The sequence below is a fragment of the Mesoplodon mirus genome (genome assembly GCF_964341445.2).
Source record: "Mesoplodon mirus genome assembly, chromosome: 5".
Taxonomy (NCBI): domain Eukaryota; kingdom Metazoa; phylum Chordata; class Mammalia; order Artiodactyla; family Ziphiidae; genus Mesoplodon; species Mesoplodon mirus.
The window spans coordinates 100161162-100173729 of NC_138980.1; positions in this window are offsets into that span (position 1 = coordinate 100161162).

Here is a 12568-nt window from a genome sequence, read left to right on the forward strand (position 1 = left end):
CTAACACACCCTTGTAAAGCAATTATACTCCAATAAAGATGTTAAAAAAAAAAGATATGTGGCCTACCAATATGATTGAAGTATGCATCAGACTTGATTATTGTATTTATAGATTGACATTGTCTTTGAAAGACAAGGATTTGGAAATAAAAGACAAGGATTGTCTATGGGCCTTGGAATTTTAAGTTAAATTTTTTTTCCTACTATATACATAGCATTTCTCTATTGATTGGATTAACCACAATGAACATGGGACTACTTTATAATCATAAATAATAATACATTTCATCTATGAGCTATTACCCCTTGTTTTTTGTGTGTTTTTGACCTTCTCCCCCTAGACTTCTAATTATGTTCTTTCGATCCAAATTACATATGTGTGCAATATTTTCAGTCCATGTGGTAAGCAGAATATTGCCTCCCCCAATGATATCCATATCCTAATCCCCGAAAACTAGCACTATGTTACCTCACATTACGACAGCGATTTTCAAAATGTGATCAAGTTTAGGATCTTGAATTAGGGAGATTATTCTGGATTGTCCAGATATAACCAATGTAATCACAAGAGTTCTTATCAGGGAAAGAGGGAGACAAGGAAGTCAGAAAAGGGGATATGACAATAGAAGATCAGAGAAAAGAGATAGAGAAAGGAGTGGGGCACTAAGATGGAAAGAAATTTCAAGATACTACCCTTCTGGCTTTGAAGATGAAGAAACAGACTAAGAAGTGAGGAATGCAGGCCACCTCTATAAGCTAAAAAGACAAGGAAACAGATTCTTCCCTATAGCCTCCAGAAGGAGTGCAACCCTGCTGACACCTTGATTTTAGGATTTCTGACCTCATAACTATAAGATAATAGGTTTGTGTTGTTTTAAGCACCAAGTTTCTCGTAGTTTTTTACAGCAGCAACAGGACATTAACACAGTTCACAATATCAGATGCATAAAGATTATCTAATTTCTTCACATTCTTTAAATCAAATTAATTTTGACAATGCATCTATCACTCAGCTAGGTTGTCATGAAAGTCAACATCTGTCATTCTTGTTCTCCCTGGCATCCCTCCCCACACAATGGTTCATGGTGCCCTATTAGAACATTTACAACACCAAATGCTAGTGGGGATATGGAGAAACAGAAACTATCGTACATTGCTGGTGAGAATGCAAAATGGTAAAACCACTTTGGAAGACAGTTTGGCAGTTTCTTACAAAACTAATCATACACTTACCATATAATCCATCAGTCACACTCCTTAATATTTCACCAAAGAAGTCGGAAACTTGTGTCCACACAAAGTGTGTACACGCATGTTTATAGCAGCTTTGTTCACAATTACCAAAACTTAGAAGCAGCTAAGACGTCCTTCATTAGGTGATTGAATAGATAAACTGCATACATCCAGACAACGGAAAATTATTCGGTGCTAAAAAGAAATGAGCTATCAAGCCATGGAACGACATGGAGGAACCTCAAATGCATATTACTAAGTGAAAAAAAACTAAAAAAACTAATCTATATGATTCCAATTGTATGATATAGAAAAGGAGACAGTAAAAAGATCAATGGTTGCCGGGAGTTTGGATGGGAAGGGATGAACAGAAGGAGCACAGAGGATTTTTAGGGCAGTTAAAATACTCTGTATATAAACAAATAGATATTTTCAATAGGGTAATTTCTTTGATACATTACATTCTATTAGAGAATTTCCTGTTCAAAATGACAGATTTTACATATATTTATGTTTACCTTCTTACAAAAATGATGGTCACAAGATAACAAAGAGTTTTAAACCACAAAGAAAATAAACTGAGGCAACAAAAGTGGGCAATATATGTCAACAAATGTTAGGATATGGAAAGGAAGTGAATGAGTTATAACATATTTAAATGTGTGGAGAAAACTAAAATGTCAGCATATGCAGCGGGGCATAAAGCTAGCTATCCCACGAGTGAGATAAAGCTAGCTTTTGCTGAAGAATTCTGGATAGCCTCAGGAAAGCCTCTGCAAGTGGAGAATTTGGTGAGTGGTAGGCTAAAAGCAGAAGTACATATCAGAACAACCCTCCCCTCACAAACCTTCTCCTCAGGCCCAGGCACCCTACTCCAGACAACCAAGCAACTACTCCCTTTGGAAAAATATGGAGAGCTTTAGTCTTTAAAGAAATTGACTACATAGGATAAAAACACAGGGGAGGCAGGGTTGAGGAGAATAAAGTTAAATTCTATGCATTGAACAATGAGTTTCCAGCCCTCTCTCCCACCTAAACTCTCATTATGCTAGCAGTCAGATACTCTAGCAATAGAGTGAATTAATCTCTGGAGAAAAGGATCAGAGAAAAGGCCAACAAGACATTCAGGGGCCCCAGAATGAATCTTCTGAATCTCTCTCTGTTAGACCCACTCTGTACAAATAAAACCTACTCCACACACACCATAAATTTCCCCATCAGTTTTTTAGTCCTCAGTCCTAAACTTGAATGGTTGCCAAGAACCAAAAGAGACTTGAAAAAAGCCTTCAACATGAAAAAGAGGCAGCAGATTAAAGGAACTTGGCAAAATAGAGAAAAACATTATCTGAGATATAAAAGAAGTTATTTCATCTTCAAGACAAAAAAAAGGGTGCAGTTTTTTTAATGGGGTATACAGAGTAGGAAGAGAACATGAAAATGTTAGAATAGCTGAGATATAAGTTTTAACAGAAAGTTTGGAAAGAGTCTACCTTGTAGAAAGAGAAATTTTTTTAAAAATCAAGAAAAGAGAGTGGGAAAATAGGAAGAAAAGATAAGAAAACTAGAAAATCAGAGAAAGAAGTCAAATATTTACTTAGCAAGTGTTCTAAGTTTAAAGAAAAATAGGAAATACTATTAAAGAAATAATATTTCCCACAACTGAAGGTTAGTTACCACATTGAAAGTGACTACTGAATACCAAACACAATGAATTGAAAAAGACCCACACTAAGGAACATTACCAAAAAGTTCTAAAACACTGGGTATAATAAGCTTCTACAGAAAAAATTAAAAGAATATACAAAAAGGATCAGGATACAATATGACATAGCAATTCTCAGCAACAACAGGGAGAAATGCCATAAAAGTGTGAGGAAAACATTTCAGATTATAATTTTATAACCAACAAAACTATCAAGCAAGTCTGAGAGTAGAATAAAGATATTGTTAAACATGGAAGCGTTACATTCTTTACATGCTTTCCTAAAATGTCCCCTAAAATGAGGCAGATAACCAAGAAGGAGGAAAGCCTAAAATTCAGGAAACAGGAAACCAACAGAGATAAAGGGACTATTCACAATAATGGTTAATAGAAGACCCTGGACAAGTTGTGCATCAGGCCTGAAGAACAACTAGTGAAATTTGGAACAAGTAATAAGGTATACAAGGGGGTTGAGGGTTAATGAATTGTCCAACCTGGTTGGAGTGGAGGTAGGGGCTACCATTTGCATCATAGTTTGTGTAAATGCACACCTGGAGGTATGTAGCACAAGTCACCTTGTGCATACAGTAAGCCTGGGAGGGCTCCAAGTAAGATATCTCCTGGTTAAAAAAAGAAAGAAAAAGAACCTGATAAGATTATCTGGTATGTTTTACCATGTAGAAAAAGAGTACCCAGAGGTGTTTCACAGTTCCATCGAAGAGTTTGTAAGGAATTAGTGATATTTAGAGAGAAAGTTTTCAAAGTGAGGCAATTTTCAATTCTAGGAAAACCAAAAAAAAACCTACTTTAGGGCCTCCCTGGTGGCGCAGTGGTTGAGAGTCCGCCTGCCGATGCAGGGGATACGGGTTCGTGCCCCGGTCTGGGAGGATCCCATATGCCGCGGAGCGGCTGGGCCCGTGAGCCATGGCCGCTGAGCCTGTGCGTCCGGAGCCTGTGCTCCGCAACGGGAGAGGCCACAACAGTGAGAGGCCCGCGTACAGCAAAAAAAAAAAAAAAAAAAAAAAAAACCTACTTTAATAGAAAGGTGAGCTACTTGACGTATCAGTTAACAGTATTTATATAATCATTAATACAAAGGCTGAATATTAATTTAATCAAATATTATGATATAACCTTGTGGGGACAATATTAAAAGAAAAAGAACATACATGTACAAACCCATTTAATTTAGAAATATGGGGTGACTATTAGGAATAAAAAAGCTGAAAGAATTGAACGTAGTTTCTCTAAAAACAAGATCTGGCATGTGGTACAGGAGAAAATTCATTCTAAACTTTATTCTATAAACCCATTTAACTATTTTTAGCAAGTAGATATTATTATTACTTAGATTTTAAAAATACACTTGGAAAACATGAGTGTCAGACATTAAATGCCAACTGTTCCTGTTTTGATTGCAGATTGTGCAAGTATTATTTTAATCTGTTGATATTGCTTTCATGATGTGATCTGTGACATGGTACAAATTTGATCTAGTAGAGATTCATGATGAGGAAGCTATTTTTCTCAAATCCTAAATGTCTCTTTTATTTTGTCTTTGTCAGTTTCTTTTAGAAAAAAAAATCAAAAATAAGTAGGGCTGATTACAGTTTATTAAGAACAGATGGATAATGTTCCCATTAGGAAGTGGATCAAATGGACAAAATTTTTTTCTCCCTTTTTATGTCCATCAACTGCAATAGACACTATAACAGGCAAATATGTATATTCATAATACATAGATTGAAAAAGCAAACATTCCTAGACTACAGGTTCAAAATTGATAAGAAGTAATTTTATTTTCCTTCCAGGGACAATAGACAAATGACAAAGTAATCTTCATAGTTCTTAATGAGATCCCAAGGTAATCATGGTGTCAAAAGTGAAATAGTTGAAAAAAAAAAAAAGTGAAAGAGTTGAATATCTGAATTTACACTAAATGTTTTTCCTAAAACCTTCTAGTTGTTTTTAACGAAGAGTGTTGCATACAGAATACTGGACAACAGAGGAATAATGCATTTTTGCATTCTTGGGAACATTAAGATTTATTATCAAGAGTTCAGCACTGATTAATGATATCACAGTGAATACCAAAAGGGAGGAAGGAGAGATTTGTCACTAATTATAAAGTGTAGTCACATTTGTTTTAATTTCTTGCTGAGTGTCCAAGGAACCAAAGTCATTACTTTATGAATGAAATATTATATGCTATATATTAATAATAGGGCATCTGGAGCTCCCCAGTTCCCCTGGATTATCATCTATGCATACAATTTTGGAAGAGAATTGAGTGAATTGTTTAGGGCCTTGGAATACTTGAGAGTGACAGCATTGCCTAGGGCAAGACACTGGCCCTTCCATGCCACAAGGTAATTTTGTAACTGGCAAATTCCCTCATCTCTAGCTTGAATTCCTCTCAATCCCGGAATTATTTTGCTCCCTGCCATCAATAAGCCAAGGGGTAATTTCATTATGAATATGTATTAATTTCTGTCTTCCATGTGACTCATTTTTTGGTGCATTAAATCATATACCTAAATTTCATCAATTAATTTTATCTACCAGAGTGTTTCACTCTCTAATTCAAGGACATCGAATCACTCACAGCTAACTGCAGGTTACAGACATTGCTAACAGCTAAACTTAAGAAGGATGGTTACATGCCTTCATCCGACAGCTGGTGCTAACATCAGTTTTCGTTTTAAGTGTCTGATATATGTAGTTTTGTTAGACAAGAACTTGAAATGAAATGCAATTTTGTGGGGTTAAAAGATATAACTGTGCTTCTAGCTCACATACGCTCAATTGGCTTTTTTATTAAGTTTTGAAAGTGTTCCTGTTTCACTTTATAGATGGTTGATCTACTACATTTTGTTTCTTTTTATACCTCTCTCTCACACACACACACACACACACACTCACACACTCACACACAATTTGTGATGACAGCATTATACAGATTTCCAGGAAGCTACTTCAAAATGTGTATTTTCTAGCCCCACGAAGGGTAAAATTTCAGAGCCCTGAATAAACTAATTTAGTAACTTTTTTTCGTAAATATAATAGAAAGGCATATGGGTAAACTACCACTTTTTGTGCTAAAATCTTAAACCAAGTCTCTCCCAATGAAATAGCTTTAGAGAAATAAACTTATTAGCCACATATAATCACACAAAAAACAAGATTTCGGAGTTTTTAACCACGTGCGGTATAATATAATTACATGGCATGTCCTTAGGAAATAATCAGCAAAGAAATGAAATGATCATCCACTGACCAGAACTAGCAGAATTCTCTATAGGGTATCATGACATTGAGTATTGGTTGTTATAAATACTGGGACCTAGGTAATTTCCATGATCTCAGTAGTCTTACTGGGGACACCAATAAAAAAAAAAAGCTGCTACTCTTTGCTAGTAAGGAAATCTCTGAGTTTGTGACAGTACTTGTGACAGAAATTGACATTCACCTTGAGTTCTTAATATTCTTCTGTCCCCATCCCCACCTAGTCCTAGAGAACTGCTCACCCTATGTCAAATCTGTTGTTGCCAACTTTTGTGCTCAGGCATAACTAGGTTAGATGCATTGGATCATCTTCACCCCAGTCCATCTGAATACATTTGACAGTAGGATGTGACCCAGTACTTGAATCTGTCTCTACTTTCTCCCTGCTACTTCCTTTATACATAGAGAAGTACACTGCCCTTTCTGTTTCAAGTAGATTATGGCTGCAGAGGAGGAAACACACGCACACACGCACACGCACGCACACACACACACACAGTTTTATCATTTTGCTAATCTTAGACAGTAGAGAGTACTATGTGCAAATATATAAGCAAGCCCTGCCATCTGCCCAACCAACTTCCCATTCTGCAGAGTCCATCCCATTGGCTGTGGATTTAAGAGGTAGGTAGAAGGGTAAGTGGGCACTTAACTCACTTGCTCTTGTTTATCACTAATGAGATGATGAAAGAGAGGCTCCATAAGAGAGTCATGGTTACCGAGTAGAATAGATGACAGCCCATATGGCAGAATGTGAAGGGCACCATAATTTGTGAGGGGACTAATACCTGCTGAAAGATAACTCACAGAATATCAGGGCAAGAGGGAACCTTAAATTTAATCCGGTCAAACCGACCATCTGATAGTTTAATTCCTTCTGGAATTCCCTGTCAGTAGTTGTTTACAATTTTCTTAAAAATCTCCCATAAATTTGTAAGGGCTGAAATTGAAATACAGCATGTTTAAGATTAATGAGAGGTATAGAAGTTGAGACGATAAATTCTATGGTAAAAAGAAAAAAGAGAAAAGGTAATTTAAGGTAGAAAGACCAAGGAGTTCACTAGCTTCTGAGGGAGGCCTTATTCTCTGAAGATTCTAGTTGTTAGTTCAATTTGATACAAATTCGATCTCTTTGTTACTTCATTCTACACACATTACCAAATACCTAGTATTTGCTTGGATTTGGGGATACAGAAACAATCAATACATGGTTTCTTTCCCCTTTAAGGAGCTTAGACTCTGGCTGAGACAAATGCTGCATAAAAAAATCATCTTGCAGTGTGAGTGATAAGTGCTAAAACAAGTACTTACTTTTACAGGACTAAAACTAAGGGAGTTCCCGGCAGGGATGATTACACAGAGGAGGTGAATATATGAGCTGGAATATTTGAAAAGGACTTTGCTAGTGGACAAAGCAGATGGATCAGGTGGGTGACAGCTTGATGGAATCCCAAACAGTGTGATCAGAGGCAAAAAGTCTACGACATGATTAGTAAATAGTCAGCAGTCAGATGTGGCTGTAGCTTCAGATATATGGGGAAAAGGTGGGGGAAGAGGCTGGGAAGGTAGTAGAAGTTCCATTCAGGAGGAAGCTCCATTATGTTAAGGAAATTCAACTTGATCAAGCAAAGAATCTGCTTCCTACTGTGGGGATCTGGGGATTCCAATGTTAAATAAGCAGTAAAACACAGTTACTTGGACCAAAGCATTTACAGTAGATAGGGTCTTATGTTAGTTACCTAGAACAGTGATTGGTCAGGTAATTGAAAAAGTAGGAAATCAAGGAAAATGCACATAATATCTTAAATATTTCACTTTATGTGACAAATAAAACACAATAATTATCTAATACTTTTGATGTAGGACAAGGTCTTTTCTTAAGAAAGTATGGATCTGACTGTAATTCCCCATCTTCCTTCTTTCACTAGCCATACATATAAATCATAATATATAACTTCTTAGTGTCTTTCAAGGAAGAATTTTTAAATGCTATCAAAAAACTCTACATTTTAATAACTTTTACTCCAATTGTTTATATTTGGCTTGCTCACACCTAATTTGACAGCAGACACAGTATTTTTAGCAATTCACCTTTATCAACCCTTTCCAGAGCATTCTAATTAGTTATCATGGAAACAACTTTTTTCACACTCACACTGCATTAATTCATAGATTATCAAGTAAATTACATAATTATAATAATAATTGACACAATTGGTTTGGGAATACACTGTGGTAAGCATATAAGCCAACTGGTAGTAGAACTGTACAAACATACCAGGCAAATAGAGCAGGTTAGCAGCCTGTTAGCCCTCCATGTTCAGCAAGTCCTGGGCAGAGGATGGCATGTTCTGTGAACAGAATGGTGAGTGTTAGCTATTTTTATGAATTGGTTAAGTGCACAAGGAAGAATACCGAATCTTCCTTGAAAATAATTTTCTTATCTCCCCTCCATATATATTTAGGTATTTCAAAGACTGGACCAGCCTTTGTAATCACATATTCACATTATGTTCCTGTCAGGAGAAATAATAATTTCAAAGATGTTAAACTCCAGGAATTTTTCAGACATACTAGAAATGCCTCCTTAGATCCCTAAACATACAAGAAATGACATCAGGGTTTAGGTCAGAGGACTTGTTGTCCAATGGAGTTCAAGGGAAAGTGACTGTCAGTTAAAAATTTTTAAAAAGCATTTATGTAGGATACAAGGCAGGCAATCAGATTTCTAGTGAGGCAGAGACACCTGCATAAAGACTTTGCCTCACTCCTGTGCCAAGCTATCTTTGAAGTCAAATTTATACCCCAAAGGACCACAGACTCATAAGGAAGGCTTAAGTATTGAAACCTTACACTTGATAAAGGCCAGAAAGTTTGCATGTGTTCCAAATCCAACCCCAACCACAATGACAGCTCTTCACAATCTTAAAATGAACATCAGTGGAAGATTTCTGTGGCAGATATGACTTCATTATCCCCACAAATATTCTCACTAGGTAGGGCATAAAGAGTCCTAACCATGAAGAAGCTCTGTGACTTGTACGTTGGCGCATATCACGCTCAAAATAGTATGAAATAAGAAGAACCCATATTTCAGATTCTTTAGGATCCATAATGTAACTCTTCAAGCTTTGTTTATTTCTGAGTTATTATGGAAAGTGTTTCAATAGAGTATTATAAGATAACTAAGGTTTTTAAGCTCTTCTATGGGAAGACAGTTCATTTAAAACTAACCTCGACAATTTTTAAAGGGTAATATAAGAGAAAGCAAATTATATACACATATATATTTAAATATATAATATATAAAAGACGTATTTTCACACCCCCATGAAAAGAATGCAAGAAAATTTAGGACAGCTAGTTTGTTGTGTATAAAATATGATTTTACCAAAAATAGCATTTTAAATCATTTGAAGCTATCAGATAAATTAATAATAATTCTTCACAAAGAAGTGTAGCTGAATTACAAGGGAAAAAAATTAAATTTGTTTCACCATTCACTGTAGTTATTTTAGTGATGGTTGTAAACTATACAATATATGGAGAACTCATAAATAACAGTGCATACACATTTTAAACTGAGGTAAAAAAGCCCTGGCATTTACAACAAATGTCCAGTGCCTGGTACACACAGAGTGAGTGTTCTTGTTTCTCCATGAATATGATGCCCTGATGTAATATTACAAATTTAACCTACCATAACACCTGAAACCAACAATAATCTATTAAAGATATAGAAATAGTATAACTGTGTATTTGGGTAAACATACTTCATTTGAAGGATCCTATATTTGTTTGCATTTTCATCAGGCAATAGAGTAAATATGTATCTAACATATTTTCTTTACAGCATACATGATTCTTTTATTGAAAACCTTCAAATAGGAATGGATATGATTTTGATTAAGTTAGTAAGTCATAATTATAAACTCACTAACGTGGATTTTTCCATATTCTAGAATTGGATAAGGGGCAATACATCATGGAAAATAAATTTCACATGCTGAGCCAAAAGGGTCACTGATTTTGGTTAAGCTTGCCATGATTTTAAGAATACTAATAAAACATCTATTTAGCTTCCATGAGTAGGAGTATTTAATTAAAAAAAAAACATATTCAAACTAGTTAAAGTTTTCAGATATGAGCTGAAGCTAGGCTTAATGCCCTAATGCATAGGCTAGCTGTGAGATCCTTTTGAGCAGAGACTGTTTTTTCATTAAGGCAATGCCTAAGCCTAGCTCAGTTCTGACACACTTTAGATATTCAATAGCACAGACCAATATGTTGGTTATATCTCATCTAGAAGTTAATGAATATCACCTTTCCCCCTTCAGAGGCAGGAAATCTTTCAAAGCAAGAAGGAGTGGGTTAATATTTCTGTTTATCACAGATGCTTGGAAATTTTAGCAAAAGCTTTGTGGTAGCTTCTAAGAGCATTTTTTCCCAGTCATAAAAATTTTAGATAATGAAAAGGAATTCTAACCATGGGAACTATTTTAGCACAGTGAGCAAATTAGTTGGAGGGAGCACTGGATCCCTGTCAGTGAATTAAGGAAAGGGTTTCAGTGGACTCAAGATAGCAAAGCTAAATAGGGGCTTAGAGTACATAATTATGAAGAGACAATGGTTGTTAATTCTAATCCAAAATTTTGGCAATGGTGAAAGGGAGGTGAGACCTTTGTACATTTGTGGTTATAGGGAAGAAAAGTTTAGAGGTGGAAAGACTGAAGATGCTATAGATCAAGAGTGAGCAGGGTCTTGGAGGAGCAAGTGGATTGTCGTTAGCCCTAAAAAGAAGACAGGGCACATCTTCCTCAAACAGAAAAGGAAGCAAGGAAGAAAGATGAATATCAATAAAGGGTACTTGTGAGTAGATGGGCCAAGTTGTGACTAAAGTGGTGACCTTTATCCTTTTTGTGAAACAGTGGGTAAGACTATCTGACAGGACTGAGGCTTGTGAAATGAGATTAAAGGATTGAAGCAGTAGAAACTGATAAAAACTGTTACTAGGAAACTGATACATGAATAAAAAGTCTTGGTATTCACAATGAGTTAAAAAGTAAATTAGAGGTCACAGCAAGTCAAATCAACACATCTATTTGATAGCCTGTGAGCATAAAAAATGATAAATTGGCCAGGGGTTGATCCAGACATAGCAGATCTGGCTATAGGTTTAAGGTACAAGGTAAACTAGGGTATTAGGACTATATAAAGGTGACTGATGAAAATTCTAACCTGAGTCAAGATTCAAGTGCAGGCAGAATGAATAGTGACTGAGGGAAATGAGAAGCTGGGCCATTAGAAGTCTACATAGGACAAAACCCAGTCAATGAGTGCAGGAGAGTATCTGAAATACAGACTGCAGCACTATTACAATGTAAAGGTATGGCGGCCTTTTCTTCTTAATAATCTCCCCAGAGTCTCATGAACTTTAAAAAATGAATGAAATAATACAGGAACTTGTACTGAAAGATAAACAATTGCTTACCACCATTTGGAGTCTCACTGTTTAGCTCTTAGTGCATTTGTTGGGAGACCTAACCTCACTAAAAAGAGAGACATGTCTCCTACTACCTTCCAACAGCAGTGAGTAACTAACAGGTATCAAAATTAACTATATGTTGAAGGTAAGATTATTAACTCACTTCTCTCCTTGTCTAATCTGCTTTCTGCACATAAATCAGGCAGCTTTGAAACAGCATTAATTTTCTTAGAACTCTAAAATGCTATATTAATAAGGTAAGTTTATATTAATTCAATAACATTTATTGAATGCCTACTGTGTGCTAAGACACGATACCAGGAAATTCAAAGATATCTAGTCCACAAAACTCCTTTCATACATGTATGTCCTGAAGATGCTTTAAGATTGGTGGAGGGAAAAAGAAAAAGGAGAAAGAGGATCAGCAAAGGAGCAGCTGTGACAAAGGGGTGAGTTAAGGGTTAGTAGTGAGGGACATAGTAGATATGAGAAACGAAAGGGAGCTATAAGTCAAAAAGCACATCAAAAACAGAAACCCAGTTGTAGAAAGAGAGAGAGAATACAGAATAAAATATTCAAGCCACAGTTACAACATGAATTAAGAGGAGAAACATAAAGTGAGCACAAAAGAACAGTGTCAGCTTCAATGATAAAGAGGTTACAGGTAAACAGGATAATAAGTTAACTACACTGGTTTAAGAGGACATGATTGTTAATATCCAATCTGAAGAACATAATTGTTTGTACTTCGAGTATAATTTATATTATGGTTATTGAATATGTAATCAGTATTCATGGTGCTAGGGAGTTTGTGGTAAGAGAGGTAACGAGCTGGAGGAAAATTATACTGTATTTTATATACA